At 40.1% G+C, this 17,671-nt stretch overlaps 1 protein-coding gene across 21 annotated transcripts in view; it reads left to right on the forward strand.

The window, feature by feature from the left end:
- Nucleotides 1-17,671, forward strand: part of R3HDM2 (R3H domain containing 2) — a 167,548-nt gene that overhangs the window by 40,754 nt on the left and 109,123 nt on the right. For 19 of the 21 annotated variants that reach the window (XM_053554523.1, XM_053554522.1, XM_053554521.1 and 16 more), the window contains one exon: nucleotides 2,871-2,936. The exons of 1 other annotated variant lie outside the window; for it this stretch is intronic. The gene's annotated coding sequence lies outside the window, so the exon portion shown is untranslated. Of the gene's footprint in view, nucleotides 1-2,865; nucleotides 2,937-17,671 lie in introns of all 21 variants that reach the window. One more of the 21 variants, XM_053554524.1, reaches the window with a different exon arrangement.

The raw sequence follows: 17,671 nt of genomic DNA on the forward strand, positions 1-17,671 counted from the left end.
GAGCCGAGAGACTGAGAGCGCAGCTGGCATGGCGGTGCAAGCGTAATAACAGGGGCGGGTACACCTCTCTAGTGTGTGTTTTGAAAAAAAAATTGTTTTTTCAGTTCTCAGCCATGATCAATGATGTTCTATTACTCAGCGAGTGACCTCTTGGTGTGGAAATGCTCTCAGTGTCAACCACCTTGCCCACTTAAAAATCAGACTTATTTGGGAATGGCTGGAGGGCCTATGGGGAAAGGCAACTAGAAATTTCTTTGTTTGCGGGAGAACAAGGTATTTCATAGGAAAAAATTACCCAAAGAGTAGTGTCCCGGGACCAAGGCTGGTGTGAAAAGTGGAAGGGCAATATCCTTTGGCCATGCCTTCTCAACCCAAAGCAATTGCTACACATCTATAATGTCAAACCCTGAAGTGCAGGGGCCATTGAAAAAACTAGAACTGTTTCCTAGAAACCTTTGTAAGATACAGATAAGGCACACTTTAGCAATGTGCTGGGTTTTTTTGTTTTTTTGTTTGTTTGTGATTCACTGAGGGTACAAAGAATTAGGTTACACTGATTGCATTTGTTAGGTAAAATCCCTCTTATAATTGTGTCCCACCCCCAAGAGGCATGTCACACACTATGACTCCCCCATCCCCCTGCCTCCTTCTCCTCACTTGCTCATTTCCTCTTCCCTCCCCACTTTGTATTAGCTCACCTACTGCTTTCATATCAGAATTAAGTACATTGGATTCTTGCTTCTCCATTCTTCTGATGCTTTACTAAGAAGAATGTGTTCTACCTCCATCCAGGTTAATACAAGAGTTGTAAAGTCTCCATCTTTTTTAGTGGCTGAATAGTATTCCATGATTTACGTATACCATAGCTTGTTAATCCATTCCTGGATTGGTGGGCATTTAGCTGTTTCCACATTTTGGTGATTGTAAATTGAGCTGTGATAAACAGTCTAATGCAAATGTCCTTATGATAAAAGGATTATTTTTCTTCTGGGTAGATGCCTAGTAATGGGATTGCAGAATCAAATGGGAGATCTAATTTGAGTTCTTTGGGGTTTCTCCATACTTCCTTCCAAAAGGATCATATTAGTTTATAGTCCCACCAGCAGTGTAACAGTGTTCCCTTCTCTCCACATTCACGCCAGCATCTGTAGCTTTGAGACTTTGTGATGTGAGTCCTTCTCGCTGGAGTTAGGTGATATCTCAGTGTAGTTTTAATTTGCATTTCTCTGATGATTAGGTACAATGAGCATTTTTTTCATATGTTAGCTATTCATCTTTTTTTTTGGGGGGGTTGAAGAGTCTTATTTTGTCGCCCTCTGTAGAGTGCTATGGTGTCACACAGCTCACAGCAACTTCCAGCTCTTGGGCTTAGACGATTCTCTTGCCTCAGCCTTCCGAGTAGCTGGGACTACAGGCGCCCACCACAATGCCCGGCAATTTTTTGTTGCAGTTTAGCCGGGGCTGGGTTTGAACCTGCCACCCCTGGTATATGGGGCTAGTATCCTACCCACTGAGGCACAGGCGCCACCTGGATGATTTTATTTTTAACTCTGTTATCATGAGTAATAGAGTGCAGTGGGGTCCTCACACCTAGCTGTAACCTCAAACTTCTGGACTCAAGCAATCCTCCTGCCTCAGCCTCTTGAGTATCTGGGACCACAGGTTCCCACCACAATGCTTAGGTAATTTTTCTATTTTTAGTACAGACAGGGGTCTTGTTCTTTCTTATTCAGGCTAGTCTCGAACTCCTGAGCTCAAGCAATCCTCCCTTCTTGGCCTCCCAGAGTGCTAGGATTATAGGCAAGGATCCACTTCGATCAGCCAAGACTGGATGATTAATTTGTATTAGAAAATAGACCAAGGGGGCGGTGCCTGTGGCTCAAAGGAGTAGGGCACTAGGCCCATATGCCAGAGGTGGCAGGTTCAAACCCAGCCCTGGCCAAAAACTGCAAAAACAAGAAAAAAAAGAAAGAAAATAGACCAAGGACCAGTTATAAGAGGGAATCAACAGAGGGAAAAGAGCAATGTAAGCAGAGTTTTTCCTTTCTTTTCTCTCTCTCTCTCTTTTTTTTTGTAGAGATAGAGTCTCACTTTATCCCCCTCCATAGAGTGCCTTGGTGTCACAGCTCACAGCAACCTCCAGCTCTTGGGCTTAGGTGATTCTCTTGCCTCAGCCTCCCGAGTAGCTGGGACTACAGGTGCCCACCACAAGCCCGGCATTTTTTTTTTTGCAGTTTGGCTGGGGTCGGGTTCGAACCCGCCACCCTCGGTATATGGGGCTGGCACCCTACCCACTGAGCCACAGGCGCCGCCCTCTTTTCTTTTTTTCTTTAGGCAGAATCTTGCTCTTGGCCCCAGGTAGAGTGTAGTAGTAGTGGTATCACAGGAGCTCACAGTGGCCTTAAACTCCTTGGCTCAAGTGATCCTTCTGCCTCAGCCTCCAAGTAGCTGGGACTATAGGCAGGCACCATTGCACCTAGCTAATATTTCTATTTTTAGTAGAGACATGGGTCTTGCTTTTCCTCATGATGGTGTCAAAACATCTTGACCTCAGGCAGTCTATGTGCCTCAGCCTCTCATAATGTTAGGATTACAGGCATGAGTCACAGAGCAGAGTTGTGTGTTTTCTTTTTTAATTGTAAATTGAGAGTGGGAATGACCATAGAGGGTACAGGGCAGGTACAGGGGTTATGAGAAGCATTGCGAACAGAGAGTATTGGGAAAGATGACGTTGAGAGGTAGGTGGTGCTGTGGATTTTGAATTGGATCTAATTTTATTTTCTTTGAAGGTCTCAATATTTTAAGGCTAAAAATTGCTTTTAACGTGCTTTTTTTTTTTTTTGTCTTTTTTTGTCTTTTTTTGAGGTTAGACTTGTTTCTTATTATATGTGATGCTGTTCCGGTTCTGGACTCATGGAGGCTGAGCATTTATTCAGGTAATAATAGGTAACGTTTATGGAGCACTTTCTATGCGCCAGGCAACAAACTAAGTGCTATACTTTTATTCTCATTTAATCCTCACCCAACCTGTGGGGTTGGAAGTAATGTTGTACCTATTTAATAGATGGGAAAAAAATTGAGGTGCAGCAATTAAGTTCAGCTGAACCAAAAAATAAAGCCCAGCTAAACCAAAAAATAAAAATTGAGGTGCAGTAATTAAGTTCAGCTGAACCAAAAAATAAAGCCCACTTAAAAATAAATCTAAGTAAGTAAGAGATGAGTCACTGTGCCTGGCCTGGGGAATTTTTCTTAAGAGGTGATTAATATGGATAACAGAAATCTCTTGTTGATTTCTTCCCACTTGAGATAACTTTTTACAGGTATTTTCAGCTTTAAGGAACCCTATTAGGGTTTCTTATTGGAGCTTTCTTGGTGCATTTAATTACTTATGTATAGATCACATTAATTGTTGTACTTGCCAGATTTAGAGGATAACTGGGAGGATTTCTAACACTACTGGCTGGATGAAGATCAGTCAGAAAATGACAGTTGAGCATCTCTGACATAATGTAGATTAATGGAAGTATTTTTTTTTTTTTTGAGACAGAGTCTCATTTTGTCACCCTTGGTAGAGTTCTGTGGCATCAGGAGCTTAAGAACTCTTGGGCTTAAGTGATTCTTTTGCCTCAGCCTCCCAAGTAGCTGGGACTATAGGCACCCGCCAAAATGCCCAGTTATTTTTTGGTTGCAGTTGTCATTGTTATTTGGCAGGCCCGGCTGGATTCAAACCCGCCAACTCCAGTGTATGCTGGCGCCCTTATCTACTGAGCTACAGGCGCCGAGCCAGAAGTATTTTTTTTTTTTTTATCATAGTGCTTATATTCAAGTAATGGAAGTATTTTTAAGTTTATGAAAATTCAAATTTATATGCTATTTTGAGTAGTTCACCATGTTGGTTCTACTTTCAGTCGCGTAAAGTAAAATTGCTTTTGGTACTGTCTTATCAGTTACTGAGTGGCCAGTGTGAATACATTTGCCCTATTTTCCTTTCCCTAACCTTTTAAAAAAGAGGTTTTTACTAAGTATAATTGACATACAGTAAATTATACATATTGAATGTGTACAATTTAAGTTTTGGCATAGGTATACACCAAGGAAACTGTCACTACAACCAAGGTAATGAACATATTCTTCATTCCCACAAGTTTCCTTATCCCCATCTATAATCATTCTCCCAACCTCTGTGGTCTCCAGGCATCCACTAATCTTCTTTATATCACTGTAGAATAGTGTGTGTTGTCTAGAATTTTATGTAAATGGAATCATAGAGTATATACACTTTATTTATTTATTTATTTATTTTACTCAGCGTAATTATTTTGAGATTCATCTGTTGTCAATGTATCAGTAGTTCATTCATTTAAGTGTTGGGTAGCAATTCATTCTTTAAATAAATCACAATTTGTTTACCCATTCACTTGCTGATGGACATTTGGGTTGTTTCTAGTTTTTGGCAATACAAATAAAGCTGTGCCATAAATATTTGTGTAGAAGTCTTTGTGTGGATGTATACTTTTTTAAAATAACAAAACTAACTACTGTAAAGTGTACAATTCACTAGTATTTAGTGTCTTTATAATGTTGTGCAACCACTAGCTTTCTCTAGTTTCGAACTTTCTCATCATCCTATAAACCACCCTGTATCCATGAAGTGGTCACTCTCCATTCTGTTTTCCCCTCATTTCTTTTCCTTTTTCTGTTTCTTTTTTTTTTTTTTTTTTTGAGACAGAATCTCACTTTGTCACCCTCGAAAGAGTGCTGTGACATCACAGCTCACAGCAACCTCAAACTCTTGGGTTTAAGTGGTTCTCTTGCCACAGCCTCCCAAGTAGCTATAGGCAACAGCCATAACACTGGCTATTTTTTTTTTTTTAGACAGAGTCTCACTATGTTGCCCTCGGTAGGTTGCTGTGAGCCGTGACATCACAGCACTCTGTGACTGTGATCACACTCCGTGTGATGTCACGGCTCAACAGCAATGTCCCACTCTTGGGCTTAAGTGATTCTTTTGCTTCAGCCTCCCAAGTAGCTGGGATTATAGGTGCCCATCACAATGCCACACTATTTTTTGGTTGTAGTTGTTGTTTGGCGGGCCTGGGCTGGATTTGAACCCACAACCTCTGGTGTACATGGCTACAGGCGCCGACCTGAGAATTTTTTATGTATTTGGAATACAAGTTCTTTGATAGACTATTTGCTCCTATCTTTATTTATTTTTTTTTTTGAGAGGGAAATGGAAATAGAATTCAGAATTGCAGATAGAACTCAGGCAAAAAGATACTTCTAATGCTGTTAAGGGTCTGTTGAAGCCCAGCTACTCTAAGAAAATTGCAAATCATCAGATACAGGCTTAGAGCTAGAAGTAGGTCAGCTACCATAGCACAAGATGATGGTGTGAAAGATTTTAGTGACAGATAGTGCATGATCATGCATTTTTGGGGGGAGGGATAAAGTCTCACTCTGTTGCTCAGGCTAGAGTGCCATGACTTCAGCCTATATCACAGCAACCTCAGGCTCCTAGGTTCAAGTTATCCTCCTGCCTTAGCCTCCTGAGTAGCTGGGAGTACAGGTGCCTGCCATTATACCTGGACCATTTTTCAATTTTTAATAGAGATGAGGTCTTACTCTTGCTCAGGCTGATCTCTAACTCCTAAGTTCAAGCAATCCTCCCTCCTTGGCCTTCCAGAGTGCTAGAATGACAAACGTGGGCCACTGTTCCAGCCATGAAAATACACTCTTTTTTGTTAATGCTAAATTCTGGATATTAGAAGCTTTTTCTCTATTCTGTCTTTTTATTCCTTCCCCCCACAAATAGCTATATTTATAAAATCACAACTTTTACATTTAAAAGGTGGAGTTGGCCAATTAAAACAGATTTTACAGCCTAAATGCATCTATCTAGGTAGTTTTCCTTCGATCTTTATTATTCCTTTTGGAGCTTATATCAGAGTTGGGCAGTTTATATACTAGAATTTCTTAAAGATTTATCTGTGTATTTTTTTTTTTTTAAGAGACAGAGTCACTTTATCACCCTTGGTAGAGTGCTGTGGCGTCATAGCTCACAGTAACCTCCAGCTCTTGGGCTTAGGCGATTCTCTTGACTCCAGCCTCCCAAGTAGCTGGGACTATAGGCACTTGCCACAACACCTGGCTATTTTTTTTTTATTGCAGTTTGGCCTGGGCCGGGTTTGAACCCGCCAACCTCAGTGTATGGGGCTGGTGCCCTACTCACTGAGCCACAGATGCTGCCTTTTTTTTTTTTGAGACAGAGTCTCACTTTGTTGCTCTTGGTAGAGTGCTGTGGCATCACAATTCACAGCAACCTCAAACTCTTGGGCTGAAGTGATTCTGTTGCCTCAGCCTCCCAAGTAGCTGGGACTAGAGGTGCCTGCCCCATGGCTTGCCTATTTTTTTAGAGAAGAGGTCTCACTCTGGCTCAAGCTAGTCTCGAACGCATGAGCTTGGGGTCCATCGCCTTGGCCTCCCAGAGTGCTAGGATTATAGGTATGAGCCACCACACCGGGCTTACCTATGTATTTCAATGTTGCCCTTATCTAAAAAAATCAGCAAAATGCGGCATTGCAACAGGACCACCATAACTATCAAACATTGAAGAAAATATTCCGTTGGAGTTATTTTCTAGAATTAAGTTTACCTTTAATAGGTAACTTTGGGCTCTGGGAATGTTCTGCTAAGTCCATCTTTGGAATCTATGTATTATGCCAGTCTTTTTTTTTTTTTTTGAGACAGAGTCTCACTATGTCGCTCTTGTAAAGGTAGAGTGCCGTGGCATCACAGGTCACACCAACCTCAAATTCTTGGGCTCAAGTGATTCTCTTGCCTCAGCCTCCCAAGTAACTGGGACTACAGGCGCCTGCCACAATGCCCAGCTATTTTTTGTTGTAGTTGTTGTCATTGTTGTTTAGCTGGCCCGGACCAGGTTCGAAGCCACCTGCTCTGGTGTATGTGGCCAATGCCCTAACCACTGAGCTACAGGCGCCGAGCCTATTATGCCAGTCTTATCAGTAACATTTTATTTGTATTTATAGTCTTTTGCTGATAAGCCAAAGATGTAGCTATGTGTATTAGCTATTTTTTTTTAACTTCAGATTAATATAAGGCGTAGGTACAATTAGGCTACATTGTATTTGTCAGGTAAAGTCCAAGTTGCACCTGAGCCCTTTACTCAGGAGATGTGCCCTATAACCCTTACATTGTACCAGAAGGTGTATCACATGTTCTTGAATTTAAATGTGTTTTTTTCTCGGGTGGGCATGTAGTTGTTCATCTGCTAGTTTCATATTAATGTTGAATACGTTGTATGGTTGCTTTCCCATTCTGGTGATAGTTAGGAGCATGTTTTCCAAATCCTTCCAGTAGTTATTTTCAACAGTGCTTGTCAGGATGCTTTGCAAATAGTTACTCAGTAATTATTTGTTGAATGAATGAATATCTCGTCATTAAGTTACTGCTTCAGTCACCTCCCTCCTTGCATTTCATCTAGGATCTTTCCTTTTCTTTCTATCTCTTTTCGGTCATTTTCTTACTTGTTTGCATTTCCTCTAGAGGATAAATCAACAAGGCAGAGGAAGTAAACCTGAAGCTATTCTTTTTATTTATTTATTTATTTATTTTTGCGGTTTTTGGCCAGGGCCAGGTTTGAACCCACCACCTATAGTATATGGGGCTGGCACCCTACTCCTTGAGCCACAGGCACCACCCCTGAAGCTATTCCTTTATTCATGATTAGCTTGGATGAGAAAAAGTATTATATGAGATGAGATTGAAACATTTGGCAAAAAATTTCATTTTTTTTTTTTTTCTATTTGTCCCTTCCATTCCTGGTGGTGGATTTGTTTTTGTTGTTGTTTGTTTTGTTTTTATTTTTAGAGACAGAGTCTCACACTGTTGCCCTGGCTAGAGTGCCGTGGCATCATAGCTCAAGCAACCTCAAACTACTGGTTCTGAGCGATCTTCTTGTCTCAAGTAGCTGGAACTGTCGGCACCTACCACGACCCTTGGGTAGTTTTTCTAATTTTAGAAAAGATGGGGTTTTGCTCTTACTTAGGCTGATCTTAAACTCCTGAGCTCGAGTGATCCACCCACCTCGGCCTTCCAGATTTCTAGTATAACAGGCATGAGCCACCACACCTAGCATGCCTGTTGGTTTGGTTTTTGCCATAACCAACTTTTTCTTTCTTTAATTTATAGCTAGTAAATGTGCTCTTATATTTTTCATTTTAATTTCTCATTTTTATGACATTTCTTCTTCCATATGACTTTCTCTTCTTTATCCCTTAAATACTGGTATGTTCTGAGGCCTCTGCTTTTCTTCTGGTCTTTTCTTTTGCTTTGCTGCTTCTGTTCTCACCACGTACCCTCCCTTAGTGACCCTATTTAAAATCCAAGGTTTCATTATTCTGAGTTTGGTGGTCCAGATTTCCAGATGTAACTGCCCACTAGGCATTTAATTTTTTGTCAGCCCATGGGCACATGACATTTGTCATGCATTAAATAGAACTTTATCATATTTCTTTCCAAACTGGTTTCTTCTTCAGTAATCCTATCTCAGTGAATGGAGATATCATCCACCTAGTAGTTCTCAAACTTTTTGGTATCAGAACTCGTTTGTACTTGTAAAAATGATTGAGATCTTCAAAGACCTCTTGTTTATGTGAGTTATAACAATAAATATAAATATGTTAGAAATATAAACTGAGAAATTTAAAAACATTTAATTCATTAGGAAGGATAATAAACCCAATATTAACATAAAAGTAAATTTTTATGAAAAATAACTTCCAAAAGCAATAGAAAGCTTTAGTGAGAAATGTGTCATTTTTTTTCATTTTTGCAGTTCTTTTTAATGATGAGATTAATAAAACAGCTGGATTCTGATATCTGCATTTTCAGTGAATATAGTTACAATATTACATGTCATGTATTTTTTTCTTTTTTTTCATGTCATGTATTTTCTGAGAAACACTACCATATGCCCATGAAAGCATGAGAGTTAAAAGGTCAAGCAATGTTTTAATATTATTCTGAGAATGGATTTGACACTGCAGGTTCCATGAAAAAGTCTTGGAGTTTCCCAAGGTTTCTAGGCCCCACTTTGAGAGCTGCTTTTCTATTTAGTGCCCCAGGTGTCTTCTTTATTATCTTATTTCCCTCTCATCACAAATGCATCTCATGTGTTACTATGTCTTAAAGAGTCTGCCTACTTAATGTTATTTGGGTCAGAGTCCCCATATTCTACAGTCAGAGCATTTTTCTCATCTTTTTTCTATCTGGTGTCACTGCCCCTATTCTGTCTTCCTTCTAAGTCCTCATTGTAGCAAAACTAATCTTTCCAAAATAAAAATCAGAATGATGTAACTCCTTTCCAAAAGTCCTTTACAAGTTTCTTATAGCTTTAGTTAGTATGTAAAATGTCTATAATCCTTTTTCCAATAACCTCTTTAGGTCCCTTTCAAGCCACTTCTCTATGAGTGCCTTATGCCGTAGTTTTCTTTGTGCAATACAGAAAAAGTTCATAGTGACTTGCATATCTGCATCAACCAGGCATGGTGGCTCATGCCTATAATTCTAGCATTCTGGAGGCCAAGGTAGGAGGATTGCTTGAGGCCAAGAATTTAAGATCAGCTTGAGAAGAGCAAGTCTCTGTCTCTACAAAAAACAGGAAAATTAGCTTGGCATGGTATTGAGCACCTGTAGTTCCAGCTACTTGGCAGGGTGAGACAGAAGGATCCCTTGAACGTAGGCATTTGCAGTGAGCTGTGATTGATAGGCCATAGGACTGTGACCTGGGCAGTAGAGCAAGATTGTCTCAAATATTATTTGTGGAGTTTGCAGAACTTTCCTCAAAAAAAAAAAAAAAAAATATATATATATATATATTCTTTTTTTTAGACAGAGTCTCACTATGTCACCCTCCGTAGAGTGCCGTGGCATCGACAGCTCACAGCGACCTCCAACTCTTGGGCTTAAGCGATTCTCTTGCCTCAGCCTCCCAAATAGCTACTGGGACTACAGGCGCCCGCCACAACACTTGACTATTTTTTTTTTTTTTTATTAGAAACAGAGTCTCACTTTTTCGCCCCTTGGTCAAGTGCCATGGTGTCACAGCTCACAGCAACCTCCAGCTCTTGGGCTTAGACAATTCTCTTGCCTTAGCCTTCCAAGTAGCTGGGACTACAGGCGCCCACCACAACGCCCAGCCATTTTTTTGTTGCAGTTTGGCCAGGGCTGGGTTTGAACCCACCACCCTCAGTATATGGGGCCAGTACGCTACTCACTGAGCCACAGATGCCACCCAACACTTCGCTAATTTTTGGTTGCAGTTGTCATTGTTGTTTAGCTGGCCTGAGCTGGGTTTGAACCCGCCAGCCTCAGTGTATGTGGCTGGCAACATAACCATTATGCTATGGGCACCAAGCCAAAAAATAATTATTTTTTTGTTGAGGATTCTTTGAGGGTACAGAGAATCAGGTTACACTGATTGCATTTGTTAGGTAAAGTCCCTCTTATAATTGTGTCCCGCCTCCAAGGGATGTGTCACTCACCATGGCCCCCCACTCTCTTCCCTCCTTCCTTCTCTCTGCTGCCCCCTTCCTCCACCCCCTACCATGTACTAGGTCATCAGTTGTTCTCATTTCAGAATTGAGTACATTGGATTTCTGCTTCACCATTCCTGTGATGCTCTGCTAAGAATGTGTTCTTCCACCCAGGTTAATATAAAAAATGTAAAGTCTCCATCTTTTTTAGTGGCTGAATGGTATTCCATGGTATACATATACCACAGCTTATTAATCTATTCCTGGATTGGTGGGCATTTAGGTTGTTTACACAGTTTAGCAATTGTAAATTGAGCTGCTATAAACAGTCTAATGCAAATGTCGTTACGATAAAAGGAATTTTTTTCTTCTGGGTAGATGCCCAGTAATGGGATTGCAGGATCAAATGGGGGGTCTAGTTTGAGTTCTTTGAGGATTCTCCATACTTCCTTCTAAAAGGATTGTATTAGTTTGCAGTCCCACCAGCAGTGTAACAGTGTTTCCTTCTCTCCACATCCACGCCAGCATCTGCAGCTTTGAGATTTTGTGATGTTGGCCATTCTTAGGGGGTTAGGTGATACCTTAGGGTGGTTTTGATTTACATTTCTCTGATAATTAGGGATGGTGAGCATTTTTTCATTTGTTTGTTAGCCATTCATGTATGGTCTTCTTTTTTTTTTGAGACAGACCCTTAAGCTGTTGCCCTGGGTAGGGTGCATTAGAGCTCACAGCACCTGGGCTCCAACCACTGGGCTTAAGCAATTCTCTTGCCTCAGCTTCCCAAGTAGCTGGGACTATAGGCGCCCGCCACAATCCCTGGCTATTTATTGGTTGTAGTTGTCATTGTTGTTTGGCCGGCCTGGGCTGTATTCAAACCCATCAACTCTGGTGTATGTGGCAGGCACCTTAGCCACTTGACCTATAGGTGCTGAGCCATGTATCTTCTTTAGAGAAAGTTTTATTCATCTCTTTTGCCCATTGATAAAGGGATTGTTGGCTTTTAAATGTTGATTAATTTGAGTTCTCTGTAGATCTTAGTTATCAAGCTTTTATCCAATTCATAAGATGCATAATATGCATCCCATTCTGATGGTCATCTATTTGCTTTGGTTGTTATCTCCTTAGCTGTACAGAAGCTATTCAATTTAATTAAGTCCCATTTGTTTATTTTTGTTATTGTTGCCATTGCCACTGAAGTCTTCATAAAGTCTTTCTCCAGTTTTCAAGATTTTTCCCCACACTTTCTTCAAGGATTTTTATTGTTTCATGCCTTAGATTTAGATTTTTTATCCATCTTGAGTTAATTTTAATGAGTGGAGAAAGGTCCAGTTTCAGTCTTTTACATGTGGTTATTCAGTTCTCCCAGCACCATTTATTAAACAGGATTCTTTTCCCCAGTGTATGTTCTTGTTTGGCTTATCAAAGATTAGTTGGCTATAAGATATTCATTTCATTTCATGGTTTTCTATTCAGTTCCAGATGTCTATGTCTCTATTTTTGTGCCAATATCCTGCTGTTTTGATCACTATGGCATTTAGGTTGTACTACTATAACGTAAGTCTGGTAGGCTGATGCCCTGGGCTTTGTTTTTATTACCAAGAATTGCCTTGACCATATGGTTTTTTTTCTGGTTCCATACAAAATGAAGAATTATTTTTTCCAAATCTTGAAAGTATGATGTCGGTATTTTAATGGGGATTGCATTGAATCTGTAGATTGCTTTGGAAAGTATAGACATTTTAACAATGTTGATTATTCCCAGCCATGAGCATGATGTGTTCCTCCATTTGTTAGTATCTTCTACTATTTCTTTTCTTAGGGTTTTGTAATTTTCTTTTTATTTTTCTATTTATTTATTTAGAGATAGGGTCTCATTATGTTGCTTTCAGTAGAGTGCCATGGCATCACAGCAACCTCAACCTCTTGGGATTAAGCAATTCTCTTGCCTCAGCCTCCTGAGTAGCTGGGACTACAGGCGCCTGCCACAATGCCCGGCTATTTTTTGGTTGTAGTTGTCATTGTTGTTTAACAGGCCTGGGCCGGGCTTGAACCCAACACCTTCAGTGTATGTGCCTGGAGCCCTATGCACTGAGCTACGGGCGCCAAGCCTGAAATTTTCTTTTTAGAGGTCCTTTACCTCTTTTGTTAGGTATTTTCCTAGGTATTTTATTTTCTTTGTAGCTACTGTGAAGGGGATTGTGTCCTTGATTAGCTTCTCATCTTAATTATTATTGGCATATACAAAGGCTTCTGATTTGTGGACATTGATTTTTATATCCTGAGGCATTATTTATATTTTTTTGATCACTTCCAGGAGTCTTGTGGTTGCGTCTTTGGGGTTCTCTAAGAATAAGATCATATCATCAGCAAAGAGGGAGAGTTTGACCTCCTCTGCCCCCATTTGGATGCCCTTTATTTCCTTCTCTTGCCTGATTGCATTAGCCAAAACTTCCAGCCACGTGTTGAATAGTAGTGGTGATAGAGGTGATAGTGGTGATAGTTCTGATAGAACTAGAGGTGATAGTGGTGATAGTTCTGATAGAACCAGAACCTTGTCTGGTTCTAGTTCTAAGTGGAAATGCTTTCAGTTTTACTTTACTCAGTATATTAGCTGTGGATTTGTTGTAGGTGGCTTCAATCTGTTTAAGAACTTAATGTGCCACCTTTGCCTATTTTCTTCAGAGTTCTTTTTTTTTTGGAGTTTTTGGCCAGGGCTGGGTTTGAACCTGCCACCTCTGGCATATGGGGCCGGTGCCCTACTCTTTTGAGCCATAGGCGCCTCTCTTTTTCAGAGTTCTGATTAGAAAAGGATGCTGAATTTTATTGAATGTTTTTTCTCCATCTATTGTGAGGATCATATGGTCTTTGTTTTTGCTTCTGTTGATATGGTGAATTACATTTATGGACTTGCATATGTTAAATCAGCCTTGCATCCCTGTCATGAAACATACTTGATTGTGATGAATGATTTTTTAATGTGTACCTGTAATGTGTTGGATAGGATTGTATTGAGAATTTTTGTATCTATATTCAGTAGTGCAATTATTCTGAAATTCTCTCTCTTTTTATTTTTTAGAGACAGAGTCTCACTCTATCGCCCTCCGTAGAGTGCTGTGGCATCACAGGTCACAGCAACCTCCAACTCATGGGCTTAGGCGATTCTCTTGCCTCAGGCTCCCGAGTAGCTGGGACTACAGGTGCCTGTCACAAGCCCAGCTATTTTTTGTTGCAGTTGGCTGGGGCCAGGTTTGAACCTGCCACCCTCAGTATATGGGGCCAGCGGCCTATTCACTGAGCCACAGGCGCTGCCCCGAAATTCTCTTTTTTAGTTGGGTCTTTTCCTGGTTTTGGTATCAGGGTGATGTTTGTTCATAGGACGTGTTAGGGAAGATTCCTTCTCAATTTTTTGAAATAATTTCTGCAGTATGGTTATAAGCTTTTCTTTGAAGGTTTGGTAGAATTCTGGTGTGAAGCCATCTGGCCTGGACTTTTTTTTTGTTGGGAGATTTTTTTATTGTTTCTTTGATCTCAGTTCTTGAAATCGGTCTGTTCAAGAGATCTATTTCTTCTTGATTAAGTCTAGGGAGAGGGTGTGATTCCAGGTATTGATCCATTTCCTCCACATCGTCACATTTCTGGGCATAGAGTTTCTTGTACTCAGAGATGATCTCTTGTATCTCTGTGGCATCTGTTGTTATTTCTCCTTTATCGTTTCTGATTGAGGTTATTAGAGATTTTACTTTTCTATTTCTAATTAATCTGCCCAAAGGTTTATTGATTTTATTTATTTTTTCGAGAAACCAACTTTTGTTTCATTAATTTTCTGAATGATTCTTTTGTTTTCAATTTTCATTCATCTCTGATTTAATTTTGGTTATTTCTTTTCTTCTGCTGGGTTTGGGATTAGATTGTTCTTTTTCCAATTCCATAAGATGGTTCATGAGTTTGTTGATGTGCTCCGTTTCTGTTTTTCAAATGTAGGCATCTAATGTGATAAATTTCCTTTTTAAGACTGCTTTTGCTGTATCCCATAGGTTTTGGTAACTTGTGTCTTCATTGTTGTTATGTTTAAGGAATTTAACGATTTCCTCTTTTATCTCTTCCTAAACCCAACTCTCATTCAACAGAAGGTTGTTTAATTTCAAAGTCTTTGTGTGGGGATGAACGTTTTTGTTGGAGTTGAGTTCCACCTTTAATGTCTTGTGGTCTGAGAAGATATAAGGTATAATTTCTATTTTTTTAATTTTTCTGAGGTTTGATTTGTATCCTAGGATGTGGTCTGTCTTGGAGTACGTACCTTGGGCTGACAAGAAAAATGTATATTCTATAGCTTTGGCATGGTGTGTTCTGTATATGTCTATTAATCTCGTTTGTTCTAGGGTCACATTTAAGTCCTTTACATCTTTGTTTAGTTTCTGTTTATAGGATCTGTCCAGTTCTGTCAGAGGGGTATTAAAGTCCCCAACTATTATGGTGTTATGGGATATCATAGTGCTCAGACCCATCAAGGTTTGTTTCATAAATCTGGGAGCATTTAAGTTGGGTGCATAAATATTTAAAATTGAAATGTCTTTTTGTTGAATTGTTCCTTCACTAATATAAAGTGTTTGTCTTTGTCTTTTTTAACTTTAGTTGCTTAAATGTGCTTGTATCTAAAAATAAGATTGCAATCCCTCCTTTCTTCTCATTTCCATTTGCTTGAAATACTGTTTTCCACTCCTTAATCCTGAGTCTTTTTTTTTTTTTGAGACAGAGTCTCACTGTCACCCTCAGTAGAGTGCTGTGATGTGATAGCTCACAGCAACCTCAAATTCTTGGGCTCAAGTGATTCTCTTGCCTCAGCCTCCCAAATAGGTGGGACTAGCACCCCGTCACAACAAAATAGGCTATTTTTAAAGACCTCATCTAAAAATAGCCTATTCTGGCTATTTTTAAAGATGAGGTCTCACTCTGGCTTGGTCTGGTCTCAAATTCCTGAGCTTGGGCAATCCACTGCCTCGGCCTCCCAAGTGCTAGGATTACAGGCAGGAGCCACCTTGCCCTGCTAATTAGCCCATGAGTCTTGATTTGTCCTTCAAGGTTAGGTATGTCTCCTGGAAATGGCATATGGATGACTTGTGCTTTTTTATCCATTCAGCCAGCCTGTGCCTCTTCAGTGGTGGGTTCAGTTCATTGACAGTTATTGAGAGAATTGGTAAGGGTGGTGTTCTGTTCATCTTATTTTGTGGAAGTTGGTTGTGTAGTTTTATCCTTTGGTCCATTATGAAGCTATATTTTGACTTTTAGCTTCTGGATGTTTACTTTGCTGGTAGTCCATTGTGATGGTCAGTGTTGAGAATAGGTCAAAGTATTTCCTATAGAGCTGGTCTTGTGGTGAATTTCCTTAGTGCTTGTATATCCACAAAAGATTTGATTTCTATATTAATTTTGAAGCTTAATTTAGCAGGATATAGAATTCTGGGCTGAAAATTGTTTTATTTAAGAATGTTGAAGAATGTTGAACTATGCTCTTCTGGTTTGGAAGGTTTCAGTTGAAATATTTGCTATTATCCTAATGGCTCTGCCTCTGTAGGTCAGTTGGTACTTACTTCTGGCTACTTATATGTTTTTTTCTTTCATCTTGACTTTGGACAGGTTCATTACACTGTGTCTTGGAGAGCCTCTGTTTGAGTTGAGATGACCTGGGGTTCGATATCCATCTGAAAGGAGTGTGTTGGGGTCTTTAGTAAAACTTGAAGTTTTCATTTATGATGGTCTCCAATAGGGCTTCCATTCCCTTGGAACAATCTTCTTCCCCCTTCAGGAATCCCTATTATTCATATATTTGAACACTTCATGGAGTCTCATAGTTCTCTAAGTGCCTGTTCTGCTTTTTCTCTCTTCTTTTCTGCCTCTTTAACTACCTGAGTTATCTCAAAAACTTTATCCTCTAGCTCTGAGGTTTTTTCTTCTCCATGGTCTAACCTATTTTTGATACCTTCTACTGCTTATTTACATTCCCTGATTGTCTCCTTCATTTCCTTAAGCTCTGCCATATCCTTTCTATATTCTATGTATTCTCATCTGATTTTTGGTTCTATCTTTCCATTTTCTTGTCCATTTCTTTTATTATCTTTATCATGAATATTTTAAATTCCCTTTCTGTCAAGTCCATTAATTCTTATAGTGGAGTCTTGTAGAGTAGCTGCCTCAGGGTTCCTTGGGGGAGTTCCTCTGTTTTGGTATTTCATGTTGACTGAATTTTTCTGTTGGTTCCTCCTCATGTGTTCTTTCTTCCTTGTTTTTTGTTTTTTTTTTTTTTTTTTTTTGCAGTTTTTGGCCAGGGCTGGGTTTGAACCCACCACCTCTGGCATATGGATCTGGTGCCCTACCTCATTGAGCCACAGGTGCCGCCCTGTGTTCTTTCTTCTTGTTCACCTCCTTGTCCTCCTTTTTCCTTCTCACTGCCTCCTTTGTTTAAAACAGAAATTCTTATTCTTGATGACAGTATGTTGCGGTGAGTTGTTGGAACACCAGGAGGCATTGTGGTTTTCTTAGGTGACACAGAGCAGAGCCAGCAACCTCTATTGTCCTTCTTCTTCTTTTTTTTTTTTTGAGACAGAATCTCAAGTTGTTGCCTTGGTTAGAGTGCTGTTAGTCATAGCTCAGAGCAACCTCCAACTCTTTGGCTCAAGCGATCCTCTTGCCTCAGTTGTTTCTATTTTAGTAGAGACAGGGTCTCACTTTTGCTCAGGCTGGTCTCAAAATTGTGAGCTCAAGCACGCCTCAGCCTCCCGGAATGTTAGGATTATAGGTGTGGGCCACTGTGCCTAGCCTTATGGTCCTTATTCCAAACTTAGTTGCCTTTGGTGATCACTTGATTGTTTCTTCAGCATTCAGACCCTGCTGGGTTGGGATTTTAAAGCTCACAAGAATCTTTAAGGGGCAGGTCCGGGGCTGGATTTGAACCCACCACCTCTGGCATATGGGGCAAGGTGCCCTACTCCTTGAGCCACAGGTGCCGCCCAATTCTTCCAGGTTTTGAAATAGTGACCCTGATCTCTTTTTTTTTTTTTTTTTGAGACAGAGCCTCAAGCTGTTGCCCTGGGTAGAGTGCTATGGCATCATGGCTCATA

Source organism: Nycticebus coucang, chromosome 12, assembly GCF_027406575.1.
Source record: "Nycticebus coucang isolate mNycCou1 chromosome 12, mNycCou1.pri, whole genome shotgun sequence".
NCBI lineage: Eukaryota > Metazoa > Chordata > Mammalia > Primates > Lorisidae > Nycticebus > Nycticebus coucang.